General features: G+C 37.3%; 1 long non-coding RNA gene across 1 annotated transcript; it reads left to right on the forward strand.

Annotated features, from left to right (window-relative positions):
- Positions 1–21,030: 21,030 nt before the first annotated feature.
- LOC126410408 (uncharacterized) lies at positions 21,031–22,608 on the forward strand. Its single transcript, XR_007574334.1, has 2 exons — positions 21,031–22,270; positions 22,551–22,608. It is a non-coding gene; the product is annotated as an uncharacterized LOC126410408 (long non-coding RNA).
- The last annotated feature ends 549 nt before the right edge of the window (positions 22,609–23,157 follow it).

Raw genomic sequence — 23,157 nt, forward strand, 5'->3', positions numbered from 1 at the left:
TTTGAGAAGAAGAAGAAGAAAAGAATAGATAAATGGAAAAGAAGAGTCAAATAAAATTTTAAATCTTCAAGTGAAGAAGCATTAGAAATTTTCCAAGGATTAGCTCATGCCCAAGATGGAGGATTGTGGGGGTATTTATATAGAGTTTTGGAACTAAAACTCAAAATTTGATTTTTTTTTAATTTAACAAGATTTTCATACGAATTTTAAGTATTTTTGAATAGTTTTTATTTTTTTTTAAATAGGCTTTGACCAAGTGGGATTTGCCATTAGCCCTTCAAAAACTCCTTTCGGGTGTGGCCGGGGCTAATGCCCACCCAATCTGGCCAAAACCGCCCCCTAGGGGTGGTTCTTCATCAAAATGGGCCGTAAGCAGCGGGCATCTCTCGGCTCTGTTGCTGCCATGCGCCAGACGAGTTCTTGGCACATCGGCGAGCTGTGTGTGACCGCGCATCGCGAGGCAGACCGTGCATCATGCGATCGCGCATGACTGATTTTTTTACAATTAAATAAAATTAAATAAAACGAAATAATATGAATAAAATAAAAAATTATGAAACCTTTTCTTTTGAATATGTATAAAAATGGTTTTCATTACAAATGAAGGGCCGACTCTGTTTTGAGTTATTCCAGGCTCGTTTTAGATCCAGATTGGGTTCAATGGGATGTCGACACCTTCTACAAAGTGGTTTTAGCTCAAAAACATATTTTCGGCATGATGGCGAGCCATAAAACAAAGGGAAGGTCTGTGTGCGCGTGCGGTGCTCAATGGCATCAAATTTTGTTGTTTTGATCTCGATTTTGGGTTTTGAGTTTGAAATTCTTGATTTGGATCTAAACTTAAATTTTGGATCTAATTTAGATCTGAGAGTTGGATTTCATATTTGAATCTCGCGTTTGAATTTGAACCTTGCGTTTGAACTCAGACGTGGGTCTAGAGATTCATTTTGGATCGAATATTCATGAATTGGACTTAAGTAAGGATATGGAGGTTTGTTTTGGGTCTAGGGTCATGCTTAAGGCCGAAGAATTAAATTCAGATGAAATAATTGAGATTTGAGTGAAAATGAAATGCACCCCTTTTTGGAAAATTTGGGATGATAACAGGATTTTGTTGGAAGTAGAAAATATGGTAAAAAATGTTGCATCCTTAGTCACATAACAACGCCCAGTAGAGGGATCCAAGCACTTATACATTTCAGTGTAGAAGATTTAACTACCTTTAATGGCTTGATGAGTCAATTTCTTGACATGTGGACCATGATTATGAATGAAGCAGATACAACCAAACACACGAAAGGGAAGAGCGAATGGATCCCAGCCAACCATTAACATAGAGTAAGGAGTCTGCCCATTCAACACATGACTAAGCATGTGTTTTATAAGATAAGCACTAGTGAGTATAGCATCACCGCAATACTTCTTGGGCACATGTTATTGAAATCACAGGGCTCGAGTGACATTAAGAAAGTGACGATTCTTTCGCTTAACAACCCCATTTTGAGATGGGATGTAACTACAGGATGTCTCATAGACCATTCCTTTTTTTTTTAAAGAATGTTTCAATAGAATGAGAGAAATGCTCACGAGAATTATCAAATTGAGAGATTTGAGCAGAAGCACTATATTGAGTTTCTACCAGATTAACAAAGGTTTCAATAACATAAGCCACTTCACTACGATCTTTCAACAGATAGACAAAAATGTTGTGTGAGTAATCATCAATAAAAGTAATGAAGTATTGAAGGCCATGACCAGTAGAAACGAGCAGCCACACACATCAGAATGAATCAAGGCAAAAGCTTTATTAGATTTACTCTCAGAAATATAGTATGAAGTCCGAACATGTTTAGCCAATTAGCGGACTTCACAAAATACTAGTTCCACGCTAATGTTGGAAACAGATGTTGAAGTGAAACAAAAGGAAGGTGCCCGAGTCTGTTGTACCATCTCAAAACATGTTGAATCTGATACTCTCTATTCATTTTCTCAATAATTGTTGTCATAAGAGGAGTCGCAACCTTCAATGGCATTCGATACAGTTCATCAAAAGTCAAACCAATCTCAATCTTCCTCTCTCTCATCAAGTCCTACAAAACACATCGATCAATAGAAAATATTAAGTTACACTTCAATTCCTTGGTTATCATGCTGAGAGACAAAAGGTTTAATGGAAGATGAGGGATGAGAAAAGCATTATGAACTAGATATTTATTTAATAGCACAAGACTTCATTTTCCAGCTACAGATAAAGAAGAACCATCAACTAGCAACCCTCTCCTTCTAAAAGGAGAGGTGGTATTCTTGAAATGCCTTGCGATCTCCGGTCATGTGGTGTGTAATACCACTATTAACAATCCATTTGCCAAAGCACGAATTATTTTTATTACCACTGACGGCAAGGACACGATTGATCTTCACATCATCAAAAGGCTCATCCTTATGAACATTAATGAGGCTTAAGTAGGCTTGAAGTTAACGAATCTAATTGGTTGTTACCTTCTTTTTTCACCAATGTAATCAGAGAACCAATGACCACCCTTCTTCCTCCCACGTTCTTGTTTCCACAATTATTCTTTTTTTTTTGGATGGAGATCCCAACCGAAATCAATACTATGGCAATTCTTTTGCAATGTGAGCATCTCTGAATGCCTTTCTGGCTCGATTCTGGACCACGACTAACCAGGGCAGTTTGCGTGCCAGACACGGTGTCAGTGGAATCCTGGCTTACCATAACAAGTCACTTTGTTCATCAGGCTTGACTCTATAATAGACTTCCTCAATGTTAGAAACTTCCTTAGAGTTAAATATTTGACTTTGAATACCCTCAAATTCATCCTTCAAGCCTTCAAGGAATACAAAAATGCGACTTTTCCACTCTTTTTCCCAAAATAGTATATATGCACACTCCCACTTATCTTCAGAGTAATAATCCAACTCTTTTCTATTTCAACCTGAGGGAAGCATAAAATTCAGCTACAGTCTTATCTCCCTACTGAAGAGCATATTTATCATTCATCAATTGGTAGACACAGACATCTTTCATTTTCTACCCATATATCTGTTCAAGGACAACCCACATATCATAGGCAGTCCTTTTCGAAAGAATCAATTGCTGAATTTTAGTAGAAACTGAGTTAACAATCTAGGTTTTGACCTGGTTGTTTTCAAGTTACCACGTTTCCTAGTAGGGATGCTTTTCAGCAGGATGTTTCTTCTTCTCATTTATGTAAGAAATCCTGCTATAACCAGCAATTCTCATCATAATGGCTGCAGACCAACGAAGGTATTTGTCCTTCATCAAGAGAATCGTTGTGACTTGGGGAGAAAGATGATATGATTTTTGCGACATACAATACATCCTTTCAGTCGAGCTTTCCCTCTTCTGCTCAGTAGCCATCATACGTAATGAGAATCACGATGCAGAAACCAGGCAACGCAAGAGATTCTGCTCCAATCTGTAGCACCAGAGCTGCACACAGTCGAAGCGCTCACTCCTGCTACCGCCTGTGCCATGCAGCAAGCAGCGAGCAATCCTCAATTTTTTCATTCAGTGATATTCACGGTTTTTCGACGACTGGCGAGCTATCTCCCACAATAGGTGGCAGTTCTTAGCGTTTTTCCAGCGACAAGAGGCATTGATTCAGGTTGAGGGCTCCAGTGGTGGCATACTCAAGCGACTGCTCAGGCAACAGCTCCAAAAGTGGCTCCAGTTATGGTTCAGCAAGAAAAAAACTTCTTCGATAAAAAAAAAAAACGCTCTGATACCATGTAGAAATATGGATACCGAGGAAGAGAAGAGAAAAACATAGATTTAACATAGAAAACCCCTAAAAAACAGAGAAAAAAACACTACAAGTAGAACAGCGCTCACTCGCTGTTGTTTCTTACTCTCCTTATTTCATTAAAAACAAATTAGGGTTAAAACACCCCACTCAAGTGACAACAATCACCACACTTAACAGATGGATGGGTCGGGTCTGGACCAATGACCCATCCAGGTACAAGCTCGTTAACAACAAGCAATGTAAAATGCAAATAAATTTTTTTTTTGGAAAACCTATTTGAAAATGATTGAATTGATATCATAGATCATGTGGTTTAGGGCCTTAGGCCATGATGAATTTTCATGTCATAAAATTCACACATTATGGGTCATTGTTCTTTTAAGATACTAAGATATCCATATCTACACCGGGATTGCATATTGTATAACTTGGTTTCTGCTGGAAAATGTATGTAATCATCTACAAGGTTTGATGAATAACAGTGCATAAATGGTTTAGGTGCTCGCAGGAGCACTCCATCATTTACTTTATATGCAAGATCCACTTAAATTGGTCAGTTGATTATATAATGGTGTTTACAGTTGTTATATTTCCATGTCATACATATGCATACATGTAGAGATCTGATATACAAACATATGCACAACATTTTTGTTTTCTTTTATAAATCCACCCCTATAGATGTGATTTGCATGGTTGCTTTGGTGGGGAGTGACTGGAATTCAGCATTTATCAAGGCTTTATTTGGATTTTATGTAGGCGTAAAAAATTTTCTTTTTTTGGGTTAAAGTACACAAACGGGTGGAATGGCATGTCTTTGATTACGAAAACACTTCTGTGACACTAGATTGAGTTGAACACAACCTGGGTTTAATATGCCAATGCAAATATATATATATATATATATATATATATATATATATATATATGTATGTATGTATGTATGTATGTGTGTGTGTGTGTGTACAGATATGACTGTTCAACCCAACGACAGATGGCTAAAATTAAAAAAAAAAATTGTCACTAACAATCTGCATTAAATTAGCATTAACCATGGTTTATGTTGCAGTGATGGTTATGGTAGTTTTAGCAACAGTGTATGATCCTTTTAGTAACAAAGTTTTAAACTTTAGCCATCGGGTAACTATCTGGCACCTGGTAGCATTGAAGTCTTTATATATATATATATATATATATATATATATATATATATATTTTATTTGTTCTTGGGGTATTTGAACACAAATGGCAGATTCCTACATCTTTGATCATGCTGAACTCATCCACCATACTAGATTTGCTTCGAAAGCAATCTACAATGAAAATGCCAATGCAATTCCATAGCACGTACTGGCCCATCTATTTTGCATTATACTTCAAACGACTCTATAACTTACTGTTATGCTCTGTCTCAGGGTCATGATGCAGATAATACATATGTTGTTATTTATTTAGGCATATAGGACATTATTGTGTTTTTCCAATCTCTATTTCTAAGGCTATTTTCAGAAAGGAAAAGTCATGTTTACAGCTTTGGTGTTGTAGTCTTGGAGATTGTGAGTGGGAAAAGCAATACAAGTTGCATACCTGGTGAGGACAATACATTCCTTCTAGACAGGGTATGTCTCTTCTCACTTTAGATAACTCATTTAGATAACAAATGAGGAACAAGTTCACCATTACTAAGAGCTTTCTTTAATCTAAAAAAATAATACTCTTATTTTTAGTCCATCAATCTCAGATATTTATGTTTTGACTTTAGAATTTGATGTTGGAGAACGGACTATGTGATTTAGCTTGCTGTTGTATCTTGTTTACATATGAGATTATGTACGAGTAATCTTGCCCCTTTTTCCTTATTTTTTGTGCAATTTTGAAAATTATTATTCATAGGGTGGTTGCATTTTCTGTCTGAAGACAAGAACGTAACCACATGCACTTGCTTGCAAATAAATGCAACTATAGGATCCCTTAGTATGGAGATATGTTGGCATTTTTACCTAAGTGTAAACTTTACTTGTAAAAGACAAGAAAAGATCCTCTCATCGATAAATGTGTCACCGCTCTTTAAGAGCTTACTAAAAGAGTTGGTAAGATAGAATAAATAGAGATTGGAGAGAGCTTTGGAGTCCAACGGCTTGATAGATCCAGCCATATTTTTGCTGGAAAAAAAACAACAGAAATAAAAGAAAATAGGAAAAATGAATCTATCCTATTACATTAATAATAAATCTAACATGTCATACTAATTTGTGAAAAACATAGTCTTCTAACACCCCTCAAACTTACGGTGATATCACTAAAAGTTTGTTAAGAAGAAATTGGAATCTTGCAGCTCCAAGTCCTTTGGTGAAAAAGTCAGCAAGTGAAAACTTTGAAGGCATATATGGAAGTTCAACGTGTGTTTAAGAAACTCTTTTCTTACAAATGACAATCCATCTCAATATATTTGGTTCATTCATGGAATGTATGATTGCTTACTATGTAAATGGCCTCTTGTTGCCACAACATAGCTTGATCAGTAAATGTCTATTCCCATGTCCTTAATAAGATTCTTCACTGGATGATCTTTGCAGTAGTGGCAGCCATGACTCGAATTATGCCCCAGTGGATGATAGGGATATTTTTTCTTGTTTCTTGCATCTCCATGAGATTAAAGAACAGCTAGAAACATACAACAACTAGTAGTTGAGTGTCTGAATAGTCTCATGATGGCTCCCATGTGAACTGCGGTGGGTGCATGTTGAAATTGACTAGCAGCATGCATGATGGGACTTAAGTCAGGGCATGTGATGCTCAAATATAAGATTGCTCCTATAAGTTGTCGATTGGTGTGAAATTATGTAGCAATTCTTCATCGTCTCTTCTCATTTCCACTCCAAGTGACCCAGGAGTCTATACTATCTTCTCATTTGTCACACCTGATCTATCAACAATATCTGCAGCAAGCTTTATTTGAGACAATAGATTTCTTTTCCTTGAATAGCATACTTCGATACCAAGAAAATAAGTTAAAATTCATTAGTCTATCATGTCAAATTTTTCTTTTAAGGGTTGCTTAATTAAACACACATCTTCATCATTGCTACTTGTGATTTTCATATCATCAACACAAAGTAGGAGTATAATAGTACCTTTAGTTATAATTTTGACAAAGAAAGTAGTGTAAGAATAACACGATTTGAAATTAGTTTCTATCATAAAATTACCGAATCTATCATACCATGCTTTGAAGGCTTGTTTCAGTCTATAAAGAGCTCTCTTTAGTCTAAGAACCATATTAATTGGTGCTTCATAACCTTATGGAAGAATCATATAGACTTCTTCCTCAAGATTTCCTTTAAGAAAAACATTATTGACATCTATATGAAAAATAGACAAATTCTTGACTGCAAATATAGCTATGAGAGTTTAAGAAAAGTCATTCGAGTTACTGGAACAAATGATGCTTCATAATTTATACCATATTCCTGAGAATATCCCTTAGGTAGTGTTTGATGGCAAGGAAACCTGGAATTGGAAATATATTTCTGGAAATATATTTCTTGGAATAAAGGAATGAGAAAAATTTTTCCGATTCTCATTTTGGTGTGTGTGTGATGACTGAGAAATATATTTCCAGAAATATATTTCTGTGTTTGATGATATAGAAACATATTTCCAGAAATATATTTATGTGTTTGATAATAAGGAAACATATTTCCATATTTACATAATCTTTATATAGTTTCTTAAACACATAGATAAATACAGTAACCATGTACGAACTCACGACCATCGATAAAATGAACATGATCTTTACTAAGCAAGAGCTCCATTATCAAACTCAAATTTACTGACTGAGAATGTCATAATCAAGTGTCAACTTTATGTTCAAACTAATAAAATTCATATCCCAAAACAGCATGATAGAAAGTTTAGTTGAACCTTCCAAAGCAGCTGATACACATGCAACATGGCTACTCTCAGCCCCACTAGCAATATGGGTGGCGCCATTCTAAGAGTGTGCATCCCCGTACAAAATGTTAATTTACATATGACAGAAGCATCAACATTAAATACATAGCACAGACAAAATGTAACTTTCATCATGTATATCATTTTAAACAAAAAGGTTCTTCCAAAATATGGTGATTGTATTTCTTCATATGTCCCTTGAACGACACTCGAACATGACATTGTCAGAGAGTCAGGGCTTCATCTCCGATTACCTATGAACATAAACATAAAGATCAGCGTGATCAACTCATATTCTACATACAGTAACAAACAAAAGTAAAATATAAACAAAATAAACATATGAATAACTAATAATCATCAACACAATTGTTTCCATGTGTCATAAGTTCCTATGCACCTACGATTTTGAAAATCCATGAACATTTGAGATGTTATTGAAGTGCGCAGGTCATTATTTGATCCTCGATGAATACTTTGTGTTGCACTTTCAAGTTCGGTTACGAACGATGTACTCTCATTTGCATCGTCAAATGCACCTTCATCAAGGTCAAACTGTTCCGCATTAGGATTATGGTCTGTCATCATCTGACAACATGACTGCAGCATTGGGTAGCACATACAAAAAAGTAACATTCGTCAAATCTAATCATACCATCTACAAATAATACATTCTAATATGCAAAGCGGAAAGGAATTAACAGTCATAAAACGAACATGTATGTATCAAGTATAAAGCAATTTCAATAGCATATAAGTTAGAATGAACACAAACAAAGAATTATGAAGAAGTAAGAGAACATGTACTACTTACTATTGATGATTGAGATTAAGCAGCAACCAAGGAACACGTTCGATAGGCAGAAGTTTGAAGAAGATGGCTGGCTTATTTCCCTGCTCCATTAGCATGTGGGCTCTTAAGTGCAATTGATTATCAATCTCTCCTGAGTTGAGCATTTCACGCAATATGTCCAAGCATTGGTCTAATTTTTGTCCTGATGATGTGTTTACTATTGTTCGAAAACTATCGGCTATGTCATGGAATATCGTTCGATATTCCTCATCGTTCGTACTTAATCTTGCTCTTTTGTTTGATGAATTTGTTGCCCTACTATCAGATGCAGCAGGTTGTGAATCTTGTTGAACATGTGCTGGTGATGGTATAGGAGAATCATCGTTCAACATTTCTGTGAAAGATACATTTTCTTCAATATTTATCCCGAAATGATGTGTATGGGATACAGGGGTCTGTGGTGCTTGATTAGACTCACATTCTTCAATCATCATGAATGAATCACAATTACTAGCATTGCGACCTGTGGCAGTTGACGGACCATACACTTCATGTAACTCGTCATAGTGTTTCCATTTCTGCCCTCCTTTGAATCTCTGCTTCTCAGGGAATTTCTGCAGTTTGAATTTTAGTCACATATCTTCTATATAGTAATTGATATGATTAATTTCATACACAATGTTCTCTATCTTACCTGAATGTAGACGGCCCAAACTTCATTTTCAACTACTACTCACTTGTTTGTTGAGTCCCAACCAAACCCACTTGTTGCCAAAATTTGCTTGCATATATTATAATCTGCTTTTGTAATCTTCTACTTGTTTTTTATTTTTTCTACTGTGGAACCTAGCCCAAACTGTTCTATCATCTTTTGTTCAATCGCCTTATAAGCCTTTGGCTTTAGATTGCCGCCTGACTTCATGCCAGGTAGTCGTGATTGTTGAACTAGAAGATTTATGAGAAATTCTAGTTGAGCATCAGTCCATATGAGACTATCAGTTCGTGAGTTGTTTGTTCCTTCCATAGCTACTACAGTAGAAAAAAAATAGGCTACTTAAAGAAATGGGAGTTACAATTTCAATGTGCAAAAGTTTTTAAAGAAATACGAAAGAAGGTCGGTGCTCATGGATAAAAAAGTTAAGAACAATGGTGTACCAACAAATTAGGACAAGTTTAAAATGAGGGAACATTTTAAACTCAACAGAAATTGAATTTACCAAGTGACAGCTATCTGAGGCAAATTTCAGTCTGATCAAACTTATAGAGGTGCAACTCCAAGTTTCCAACATGTGTGTCCAAGTTTAACATTCATGCATCTACACATTGGATTATCTTCTAGAATTATGTATTCGTCAAGGATAATGGCTTCAATGCCAGAAGGCTCAATGGTGTTGCCCATGGCAGCACAGAGACGAATCCAGAAGGTTCAATTAAGGATAAAAATTAACTGACTCAAAATAATAGATAGAAAACAAATGAAGAATGCATCATGTGAAGTATGCAAAATCAACTAAAAATGCCCAAACGCTACCTGGAAAAGTAGAGCAAATTAAGAGCAATTACATGGAAATGAATAGAAGCAGACTACCATCACAAGAACATAGATCAGAACAAAGTCAACAAAAAAGTATTCTCAACTCCATAGTTCATACCTGGCCAAGAAAGCTTACAGCCACCACAGCAGGAATGGAAAAGGCCTTTCGTACAAACCTCTGTGCCAACAGGGAATGCAGCTATCCAACTGTAGCGACAATTTATAATTTTCTAGTGACAGTTTCATGGTTGTTTTAGCTACTCATGTCAAATATTTAGCCATTCAATAAGATATGACAGTCGAATGATTTATATATATATATATATATATATATATATATATATATATATATATATATATATATATATATATATATATATATATATATATATATATATATATATATATATATATATATATATATATATAATCAATTAAACTAAAAAAATCAATTTGTCGCAACATTTTTAGTGAGATCACGTAAATGATTTTAAATTTACAACCTCAGTTACAAAAGATGAGGCAATGAAATAGCTTGTAGCGTGCAATCAACTCGGAGATAAGGTTTTTCTGCTTCAAACTTTTCCAACAAAACTTCTTAATTTATAAGTAAAGTTCAAGGTTCTGCTGAAATACGAATCAGACTTGATGAGCTGACGGGTTCATCTCAGCTTAGAGCTGATGACACGACAAATGGTGCAGCAACAGCTTCTGATGAAGTTGAAGCTGCTATATGATCACGATATTCGTTACAAGACAAGAAGAGGCATCAACATCAACTACTGTCATGCTTCTTAATGAATGCTTCTGATGAACACAGATTCAGATAAAATGAAGGCAAGTCTGCAGAACCGTGTGAAATAGGAGGCAGAAAACAAAACAACAAAAAGAAGCGAACAGATAAAAGGAAGGCAAGTCACGCACGCACGGACAGGAAACCAGAAAACAAAAAGAACAAAGATGGTAGAGCTAAATATCTGGAAAATCAACCAAAAAGTTTAAAGGGGGAGAGAAGGGAACTGACCTTGGTGAAGGTATGGGAGAATGAGAGAAGATGAAAAATAGGTGACGGAGCAGGAGGAGCAGGGGAGGGAAAAGCAATCTCCTCAGTTGTTCTTCTTCGTCTGTCAATCGACCCCAACTGCTTCAACGACAACAAAATCAGGCTATCTTCAACAATAGCAAAATCATGATTTCTACCCCAGCAAGGATTTTCAGGCCACGCCCTATGTTTCCTTTCGACATACAGGCCTCTATCCGCTCGCTGAGGAGGCGCAAGGAGGAGAATCAAGAATGTATCCTGAAAGCAGAGGGACCGTCAAACGCCTTCACTTGTATAGAATCTCAAGGGTTGCCAAATGAAAAGGCAGAAATCAGAGTGGAAGAAAAGGGGAAAACAAGGGGAACTCACCGTGATGGTCTGCAGCAAAATCAGGCGTTCACGCACAGGTAGGGAGGGACTTGGGAGGGAGCGACACGGTGTAGGGAGGGAGACAAGGGAGGCAGCGAGAGAGATATGAGGGTGAGTCTCCGGAGCAGGAGAATGAGAGTGCGTGGGACGACGAGGACGTAGCGGCTGTGGCTGGGTGAGGAACTCGCGGCAGGGAAGAGGCAACGCGAGCTGCGAGCGCTAGGGCAACGGTCCGAAAAATAACTCCGGAAACATTATTCCGGAATCGACCTGAACGGTCGAAAATATAATTCCGCGTTTGATACGCTGGAATTTTTTTTCAAATTTGAATAATTATTCCGGTGCTACAGTAGAATACCAGGCTATCAAACACTACCTTAGCAACCAATCTAGCCTTGTAAGTTCGAGTGTTCCATCACTTTTGGTGTTGATTTTAAACACCTATAGCACCCTATGGCTTTCTTCCCTTCAGTAGAGGACCATATTTATCATGTTTCACATCTATCTAATGCTTCTAATTCAACATCCATGGCATTTCTCTAGTTAGGATTTTGAACGGCTTCACCATAAAAGGTTGGCTTAGTAAATGAAAGTACAGTTGAAAGGCATTTTCTAAACCTTGTGGAGAATGACTCATAGGATACAAACTTTTGAGGTTGCCTAGACTATCTTGTCAACCTTTTATCATGTTGACTTTCAGTGGCATCCTTTTTTTTTTCTATGACAGGTATAAGTTTCTTTGAAGATTCTTCTCTATGACATAGAATACTATCATTTGAGGCATCTTCATCAGATGAACTGCCAATTATATCACAATCATCATCTAATTCATAAATAGACATCAATTCATTTAAGAAAGTATAACCAGTATCATGCTTGGACATTGTTTTTCCAAAACCTTTTCCTTGTTCACAAAAATAATATTTCTTAAAACATAAAGTTTATCTTTTTTAACATTGTGACACCTATATTATCTTTTAGTCTCAAAATAGCCAATGAATACACATTATAGTGCTTTTGGTGAAAGTTTGTCCCCTTTATCATTAAGAATAAAACATTGTCATTCAAAGATTTTAAGCATGTTGTAATTAGGTTGAAGATTATAAAGTTTTTGAAAAGGGAAGATTTTGCCCAAAACTTTTGAAAGCATCATATTAATAAGATAGATAGCAGTAACCACAACTTCAGCCCAAAGATTGTTTGGAACTTTCATTGCTAGAAGAAGAGTGCTTGCAGTTTTCATGGTATGTTGATGTTTCTTTCTGAAATTTTATTTTGTTATGGTGTTTTTGGACAAGATTTTTTATGTTTGATGTCATTTCTTCCAAATAGTTTTCAAAAATATTTAAAGTGTATTCTCCACCAGAGTCCAAGCCTGTGGCGCCAGGTTTCTGAACCCCTGTCCTTGATCAACTCAAGCGGGCTCTTATTTTGATTTACTTCTGAATCAGATCCAGAACATTGTGTTCAGTCCAAATATGTGATCCATGAATCTCCCAGAATCAATCAAAGTGATATCCCCGTTTGATTTTGAGCTAGGTCAAGACCAGACCCATGCACATCTGGACCATAGATTGAGCTCAAACCTTGGCCTTTTACCTCAAAGCTCGAGTCAAGGTTCGACCTTCCCTATTTGGATCCAACTCTAGTTTAGGAAATGGCCTGATATACATCCAATAGGGTTACCCAAACCCCATTCTCATACATACCTTCTGCAAACCCCACACCTACACCTAAATGATCATCCAAACCTTCAATCCGTCCAAACCCAAAATTATCTTCCAACCTAGTACCAGAATCCAAATACACAATCTATACCTCGCCTGAACAACTAGATCCAACCACATCCATATCCAAATCTGATCCATAAGCCCATGCGCCCTTACACCTTTCCCCCCAGACAAGCCACTCACTCACAAGCCACCAGTGCGGACCTCCTCCTCCACGAGATTGACAAAGGAGCCTCTAGGTGCATAGATATAGCACAGGCATGCACTATAGGAGCACCCACCAGCTCAAGTAGAGGGTTGGTGCCTAGTGCAGTACACTGACTAGGGTGAGGTTTCACTTGAGTTCCAGTATTCAAAGGATGATGCCTTCTGTCACAGGTCGGTCTTATGGCTCATGACGAACTACCAAATCTCAGACAGAAGAGGCCCTCCATGTACGGCCTCAAGTTGAAGTTGCATGGGCATGCAAATTTGATGTAGATGAATTCTTTGATTGGACTCATCTAATGCAGCTCACCTTCAACTACCATGATGTTGCAGAGCACCAGTGGGTTCCCTTAACTTCCACCAGTCTATGGGAACTCACATAGATGTGGTGGGTCGAGCTTTAGAAGTTGAGGACAAGACAGAGATAGGATGTGATTCATACATGGATCAAGCTGTAGCAGTTGATGTAAATGAAGTTTGTTTCCTTCAAACTTTGGCGAGAAGGCATATTAGGAGTACCTCGAGCTCTGTCATGGCTCTGGGACTAAAGCAGAATACACTGTGGTGTTCCACTACCTGTCACCGCGTGTTCCGATTGTGGAGACCGAGAATAAGCAAGCCACTAGGTATATTTCGAGTTTTGGCTTCTCTATTTTTGATGTCTTCAGTTGTATTGGAGTAGAGACAGTAGATAAGGCTAATAGTTATGCCATGAAAATAGAGTCTCTAAAGCATAAATAGGAGTCTCATATGTCTAAGTCTGAATGTTTTGTTCATTTTAAGTCGTGTTCTTCAGCCCAAGGATCAAACTCCTCAACGTTAGAAGATTGTAGCTCAGAGTCCCAAGTCTAAACTTGCATCCACTTACAATGAAAAAGGGCCTGCACTTAATACGTGTTTCAAGTCCTGTAGTATTGACACTTCTGTCCACTGCTTCAAGTGTCAAGATTTAGGTCAAGTTTAGCAAATATCCTAATGTGGTTAAGAAAAATGTCATGGTCGAATCAGTTGAGGGAAATCCTAAGTCTAAGCATGAGGATACTAAGCAAGGTAGAGATAGGCTCAACCAACGATGAAGAAGTTGTATATAACAGAGATGCTATACATAACTTATTGTTTGTGTGACATGTTTTAGCAACCCCAGAAACAAACTTTCCATGACAAAGTGTCACCGCAAAGGGCATGTCTACAATGTCATAATGAACTAATATTCACAACTTCTTAGTTGAATTGCAAGTTACTGAGACAATCTCTAGAGTCTATGATTAAAGCATCAAGAAATCAAGAACCACTCAAATAGGACTGTCATTAACAGTAGCAGAGCCACATGGTGGTTGGTGCAAAGTTTGTTTATTTTTTACATTAAAATTATTGAATTAGTGCCCCTCCAGCAAAAATTTCTGGTTCAGCCAGTGGTCATTAAACTAGATTGGTTTGGAGCTACTTTATAGCAGATGCATAAAGGTGGAAGCCTATCACTGACCAAACGAGAAAGAAAAGGATTTAAATATGTGATTCTGTTTGGAGAAATTGACCTTAGATCTAAATAGGAGACGGCCTAGGGCTCAATAAGATCCATATCCAGATCTGAAGGTCATTTGAATTCCGAATGGCAAATGATCTGGATAGAGGATATATGGATCAAGAATAACAAATGGATCATGGATCTCGAAAAGCCAATAGTTCAAACTAAAAACGTGAGACCTAGATCCAGAAACAAAGACTAGATAATGAATCTAGATTGGATCATAAAGCATAATTGTGCGTACGGAGTCCAAAAGAATAAAATTGGACTCCGGATATAAGATTGAGAGAAATAGTTTTGAAATAAGACCTATTGGAACTCTTTGAAACCATTTTGCAAAAACTTATTTCAACATTACTGAAAAATGGGGAAATATAATTGGGAATGGTTGAAAATTGTAGAAAATGAGTCCTAATGAAGGCAAAATGATAAAAAAAAAGTCCAAAAATTTTGGTATGTTCATAAATGTGTCTAATGACTTCCTTGTATACTTTTTAAGGTGCCTTATTATCACCATACATTTGCCGATACTGGAGGCAAGTAGGTGTGACGAGCTAGTTTGGTGAGACAATTCGGAAGAACCTATCACCTGTCATGAAGTATGGTTGAGGATAAGGAAAAAGGGCCATCAAGAAAGATAGCAGAACCTAATTTGGGATAGAAGCGGTCTCTGGCGAGCCTCTTTGACTTTATTTGTGGGCATTGCTGACCGACTCCCACAGGATAACTATGTTTAGAAATAGTAGTTTATCTAGCCTCAAGCCATAATGACATAGGAAATGAAAGTCATATCTTCTTCAGATGTCCTGAAGCAAGTTTCGATAGGGTCATTGATGGTAACATAAAAGAAATTCAATGAAAGGATGTCAGGAAATTGTTGGAAGGATTGTTTCCATGTTGTCGTTTGGTTCTTATGGAAGCTAAGAAACAACAACAAAGATAACAAAGATAACGGCGACATGCAAATGTTTGCTTGGAGATTGGCCCTCCAGTGCAAAGGTAGAAGAGAACTTGACTAGAAGAAGCAAATTGGGTATCTAAAAAATTTCAGAAAGATATTGGAACTACTATAAGAAGTACCTATATTTTATCAAATGGAAAGGACACCAGGCCTTGGTGGTCAGGAATTGGATAGGCTTAGGTATATTATGGGGTGGAAGAGTGGCATCAGAAGATATGTGAGCTAATATTGAAATGAAAAGAGTGCATGACATATTTTTACATGGTTTGGATAAAAAATCCTACATTCATAGTTGCTTACTCACACTGCAAGAAAACAGGGCATTTCTGATGCTATTTGTGCATTATCAGTAGCCCCGAGTTCTGGAGCGCTATTGTACATCAACAAACTATGACGTTCCTTTTTTTTCGCCATTAAATACTTTGCTGCTGGTCCACTACGTACTACAGATTGGCCGTGGTTGTCTGAAACTGTGGAAGACCAAGCGAAGTTCCTAGCGCTCCACTTTTCAGCGTCACAGATTTGTTAGTGGCGACTTTGGAAACCCTGTCGATAGTACAAGAGTTTCAACGATACATTACTCAGCGCCAGAAAAGCCCCTTTCCCATGAAGCCTCAGAACAAAACCTGTTTCGCGCCCGATTATTTCCACCCAACACCATCTCTCCCTCTGCATCTGTCGTTGTTGATTGGCGCGTGCTCATCTCCAGTCACCAGATTCCATCGGGAAATCAGTGCTTCCTCTTTTTCAATAGCCAAATGCACGGTTGAGCCACCGCCAGTCAAGCGTCACCCTACTTCTGGGGCCAACTTTTTATAGGACGCCTTGTTCATCCAATCCTCCTCCCTACGCCTTCTTCCTCCTCCGCAGCAGGACGCCTCCACGTGCACATCTCTCTCCGCATGGCCGCACCATTGACATTTCCATAATGTCTTCTCTGCCTCAAGCTTACTCTCTCTTCTTGCCCTCCGCCTTCTTCTGCTCCAAACAGACGATTGCTGACGGCGTCGACCCGGGGCCAGCACCCCTCTCTCCCTTGCCTTTGCTTTTGGGTTAATGCGTGGTTTTAATGTTTTTACTTTTCCTTTCATTTAATGCGCCCCTCGACCAAGGTTCTCAAATTAGTAGGTTGTGCTCTGTTGTTCATCAAACGAGTTGTGTTCCCTAGAGAAAAAATATGTTCATATTCTTTTCATGTCTATAACTTTCTTCTGCAATCTAGAGAAAAACCTTTTTTCCAAAACTCATATGAATGGAAATATTATGAGTTCTTATTTTCCTTCATAACTGATTGATTTATGTGCAATTACCTCTAGTTCAGTTACCTGGCTTGAGCATTTTGCTAGTATTGATTACTTTTCGGTAACTGTTAACTGCTCTTGTGCGTCTCCGGTATCCTTCCTTGATACAACTGACACAGAGTATGCTAGTGGCGAATTATGCTTGTTAGTTTCACATTTGATGTAATTTTAAGCTACTCAACGAATATGTTGTCCTTTTACCTTGTTCGGTAAAGAAAAAAAGCATTTCATTGCCTGCATGAATTGTTACATAATTTTTAATCCTCTTACCTTGTTTGATATCCCTTCGCCATATATTTTCGATATAATAGTTATATATCAAACTCTTGTCGAATCAATCAAGACAGGACTTCATTGAGAAAAAGCTCAAAAGGTGAAATCATGGATGATTAAAATCATAGACTATGTCAGCAGGGCCATATGTTTTGTAGCTTAATCACATGACCAAAACATATGTAAATCTTTTCAATAGTTCAGTTCCTCGATGCAGCATCATTATATCTCACCATCCTTCAGATCTTAGTGCTTAAAGAAACGAGAGGCAACAATTATTTTGTTGACATCAAGTTGAGGTGTATGTGTCACTCGTAGTGTGTTGTTAAAAATTAGAAGTAGGAAAGTGACTTGTTGGCATTTGGAACCAGTTTGCCCTTCAAGAATTTGTAGATGTTTGATATGAGCAGACATCTACTGCCACTAATTGTAGCACCAAAACGACATGACATTCTTACTCTTTAAATAGCTATTGTATTACTTAATCTCCCCAATTGACATTACATGGGGTGTCCACCAAATTCCTTTTTCTTTTTGGTACAATCATTGTACAATTAATTCAAATACTAATATTATACTTTTTTTTTGTCTTCCTAGCTAGACATGAAGTCTTCCAGTACCTTGAAGTTAGATAAGGAATTTCTCTCTTCAGTTCCTAATTAAATTGACTGCCTTCCAAGTTTCAGTAGAATTATAACAGATAACACTTGATTTTATTTATATAATGTTTAATATAGAAGTAACAAATTAGTGAGGACAATGGGCCAAGACTAGCTTGTTCTAGTGAGGGTAAACATGGATATTTCTTTCATCATTAACCTTTTTTATAAGAATATTTCGTTTTTTAAAGTTTACCCCAATAATTGGTCTGGAATATGACCTCTGAAGAAACTTTTGAACCCTTCTTTTTTTTTTTGGACCTTTCTTTTTGAACTTTTCACAAACTATTTCGACCCCTTTGGCCTTCCAATCTCTTTTCAATGCCTCGGAAGATATCTCTTTAACCAATAAGAAAGATTTAAGAACATATGAAGTTTGCATCATCACTAGTTTGATTCTACTGATTCATTCGATTAGGTAGTCGACTTTTTTATATAAAGTTGCTCCCTTGCTCCTTGTCATTTGCTTATTCATATATATTTTGCCCCCATTCATTTTCGTATTGATCTAAATCAACATTTTTTTAAGCTTTAAAATATAGTCTATTTTATGTCCATTAATAAGTAGAGCAGTGCTAACCATGGTAACTTTTAAACCCATAGACTTGTCCCTCAAGAGAGCCTTTCAAATATCATGGAAGATGGGAATTGAATTAACAAAGATAGGTAAATTATGACCTCAAATTTTTTCATTGTGCTTATGAATTAACGTGAACTGATCTATTGATAATGTAACTTGAATGTATTGTTCCTAGTCAAAAGTATGTCAATTCATTTTGGAATACAATGGACGATATATTTGATTATTTGATGTAGCATGCCTTTATTGAAAATTATACAAGTGGTATCACGATGGAAATTCAGTCATACATCCTGAAAATAGGGAGAATGATGATGATGACACAGATGTCAATGATATAAATAAGTTAATTACCAGTACATACACCATTTGGGGTATCGATGACTATGATGATTGTGATGAGATGAACAACATTGAAGATGAAGGGGAAAATGATGAGTTGAATGCAAGATTTTACAATGATGCCAACACAGAATTGTACCCTAGTTGTCATCGCTTTTCAAAGTTGTATTTTCTTGTGTGGCTTATTTCACAACACAGAATTGTACCCTAGTTGTCTTCGCTTTTCAATGTTGTATTTTCTTGTGTGGCTTATTTCACTTCAAATGTCTTAATGATTTGAGCAACAAAGGATTCAAACAGTTGAATTCTTGCTTGAAGCATCTCCACAACCTATTGAGCTACCAAAATCATGCTGTGTAGCCAAAAAAAATAATATCAGACCTGGGACTTGACTACAAAGAGATTGATGTCTGCCAAAATAATTGTATGTTGTACTAGAAAGATGTTGTATAAGAAAAAGTATGATTTTTGTGGTGTGTCAAGATGGAAGGAGTAAATCTCATACAACCAAAGTTCCCAAACATCACAAAAATTCAGCAAACATTTTGCAGCACTTCCCACTTTACCTAGACTTAAATGATGATTTATGTCTAGAAAGACATCATTTGAGATGAGATGGCATCATGAAGGTCATATTAAGGATTGAGTTATTAGACATCCCCCTGATGCACAAGCTTGGAAATCTTTCAATGAGTTGCACAATTTATTAGATAGTGTCACGTTATTTTATTTTACTCATATTACAATAACACATCATGGATGTTACCTTTGTTTTTTTTACAGTTAAGCCCCAGCAAGTGATTTTGAGTCTTCTAGAGCTTAAATCTGGATAAAGACACATACATACTCCAATGTGCAATATCGTAATGTAAAGACATAAGCAATGATTGTAAAACTACTTTCTTTTATCCTAATTAAAAAAAAAAAAAACTATTACACGTTTTGCTTTGAATTGTTTCTATCATTTTAAGCATGATGTTATTTTAAGGATTTTGAGTTAATTGCATATATCAAATACAACTTAAACTTATAAATTTACTATATTTAGGACAAGATTAGAAGAATTATCAGTGCAAGGTTAGAAGGTGAACCGGATCCATGATCTCAAATGAATGTGTTATCCTAAGCACATGGCTAAGATAAATATGAATGTGTGTGCACATGCAGGATTGAAGTGAAGGCATCTACATTATTGGGTAAAATGCTTAGTCGTTATGACTTGCTGGCACAAAACTTGGTTTATGTAAAGCACTACAAGATATATGACTTTTAGTGACGTTTTAAATGTACCCCTGAAGGTTTTCAATGTCGAACAAACCATGCCACTGAAAAACGCTAAAGAAAGTGTCAACGGTGATTCATTTCAGTGGAAAATTTCTAGAACGCCATAGGACCTTCCAGGACAACTGAAAAATATCATTGAAAGATTTTTAGTGACGTGATACTTACGTTATAGTTGACCTTTTCATGGCACATTTATAATGCCACAAAAACATTTTCAATGACGCTTTCTGCATGCCATAATTGACCGTTTCATGGCACTAGAATAACACCACTAAAATGTTTTCAGTGATGCTTTTTGCATGCCATAGTTGACATTTTCTATGGCTTTATGAGAATGTCATTGAAGTTCTTTCTATAGTCAAGTGAAGATGACATTGCCGATTTTTAGTGACACTTGCATCCAATGTCAGTAAATATGCATGTTGTACCTTCTCTGTCACAACAGTCAATACTGAAAGTTATATATTGGTAGTAGGGTCCACTTCCGCACAGAACTTCTCTAGTAAGGGTTGTGAATGTTGCAAGTTGCATCATTTTCAAAAAGCTGAATGGTGGAGTCTGGTTTGGCCCATTGGGGATCCAAAAAAAACCCATTTGATCTTGACTTTCTATTAAGCCAAGTATCTGAGTTTGCCAAAGTAATATATAGGATGCTGCGGTAGAAGAGCCTGATCAACAACAAGAAGCGTGCTTCAACAAGAAGGATCTATCCTCATGAATGTGGGCGCTCTGGCACAATGAAAGGAAAAATGTGCACTACAGATTTTTACGTGGTTCAGATAAAAAAATCCTATGTCGATCGTTGTTTACTCAGCTATTGACGATGAATAAGTTTCCGTTCATGTTTGCTTTTATACAATAGCGCATCAGTTACATAATTTGAATTTGAATTTCTAAGCTGTTATTTTGCAGCTGGTTTTTATACATGATAAATAGCATGCAGATCCTTTAGATCCTCCTTGCCTTTCTTGCTTGATATTATGGTTTCAACCAAATCCCTATTTGAATGTCATCTTTATCAGTAGAGATATCACTATTATGGGCAGGCGGATGTCGTCGTGATTTTCGGGAGACTCTCTATCAAATATTAAAATGGTAACCGGACATAAATTGAACAAAATAGGTGTAGCAGGTCTAATGGGGGACAAGCACCGCTCCTACCTTTGGCATTGCTGAGAGGAAGTTCAGGTGAATGGAGCAGAATTCTCAATCCTTGACGAATGCATGTAGTTCCTTAACCACCTTGAGGATGGAGGTGGTCGCATTTTGCGTCAGTCCAACAATGGTGACTGGAAAAAGGAGGTTGCAGAAATCAGTTTTCTCTCGAGAGCTGCTAACTATGTGTCACCTTTTGGCATTTTGCGGTAGAATAACAAGCCAGATAGCTTCTCTCTACAATTCCAGACAATAGCTCTAGCAGGAAACGGATTATGACAAATTCTGTGGTGAATCTCTGTATGTGGGTTAAGATCCTTAGAGGTCGTTTGATGGGCATAGGACACGCAGAACAGGACATGCGTGTCCTGTTTAATTGATTTTGTTATCAAACGCTGTCCATGGTACACGATGGACAGAACGGACAATTAGACAGGGGTATAAATTTAAACTCTGTTCTTCGCTGTTCCGAGCTAACCCTCGGAACAGCGCCTCGGAACAGCATGTCCTGCTCAACCCCAAGCGCATCCCTCGACTCTCGAGCGTCCCCCGAGTTTTCCCCTTTCTCCTCCTCCGACTCCCGAGCATCCCCCGACTTTTCCCCCTGTCTCTGCATCCAATTCTCCCTCTTCTCTTTGAGTCTCCCCTTTCCACTGCTTTACACCTCTCCCTTTCCACAGCTCTACGCCTTCCTCCCCTGCTTTACGACTTCATCTCGAGCGATCACCTCATTTCTGCAAGTCCATAGTTGGGTGAACAACTTTTTTCATGTGATTTTTTTCCCGTTCTCTTGTTTTCTCTCTCGCTCGCTCATTCTCGTCTCTGATTTGCAGTTGATTTACAGTAACTAGGGTTGCCCCGTAGGCCCTTCTTACCTGCGGAAAGGAATTTTTTAAGTTATTTGCATCGAAAACATTTTTTGTGGCTGCGTATCCCTCTCTCTGTCTTTTTGTCTTCCTCTCGTTCTCTATCTTTCTCTGTCTTCCTTTTTGAAACACCCGAAAGGTCGCCCAAAAGGTTGTTGATCGGCTTTGCCTTTCCTCTTTGCAGGTGTCTTCCGCACTTCCTCGGAATTTCGAATCTATGGAATCCCGTTGCTGAGGAAGAGGTAAATGCGTTTCCCCTCTTTGCTTGCCCGCCTTCTCTCTTTCAACGGCTGAAATCTTATTTGAAATGTAATTTATCTGTGTGTGGTTATGTTTCATGAATGCCCCTCTATGGGGAAAAAGAAAGCAGACAAAAGTGAACCTCTAACTTTCAGCTGATTTTGATGGGAACCTTCGAGCGCTATTTTGTTCTAATGTTTTTTATTCGACTTAAGGCTTCTCAAGACGAGAAGCGTATGAATATCATGGCGAAGCCTTTTGCAGAAAACGTTGCTCCAGTTAGAACAGAAAAATGCTACGTATCTTTCCGTTTTGAATCTGTTATGTTTAACATGCATGGAAACTTACCTGAAGTTCTGGATATTTGTAGATGCAGTTGAAAAGCTTTTTTGTGATAAATTTTAGTGCATTTGAAGGTATTAATACCAATCAAAAGGTTCTTTCTGCAGCCTATCGCAATCTGTCCTTTATTAAGTTGCTATTGAGCTTTCTTCTTGCGCTTCAAAGAATTGATATACTGTAAAGGCTTTTCATGCATTTTGAATCGCTGA

The sequence above is a fragment of the Nymphaea colorata genome, chromosome 9 (assembly GCF_008831285.2).
Source record: "Nymphaea colorata isolate Beijing-Zhang1983 chromosome 9, ASM883128v2, whole genome shotgun sequence".
Lineage (NCBI taxonomy): Eukaryota > Viridiplantae > Streptophyta > Magnoliopsida > Nymphaeales > Nymphaeaceae > Nymphaea > Nymphaea colorata.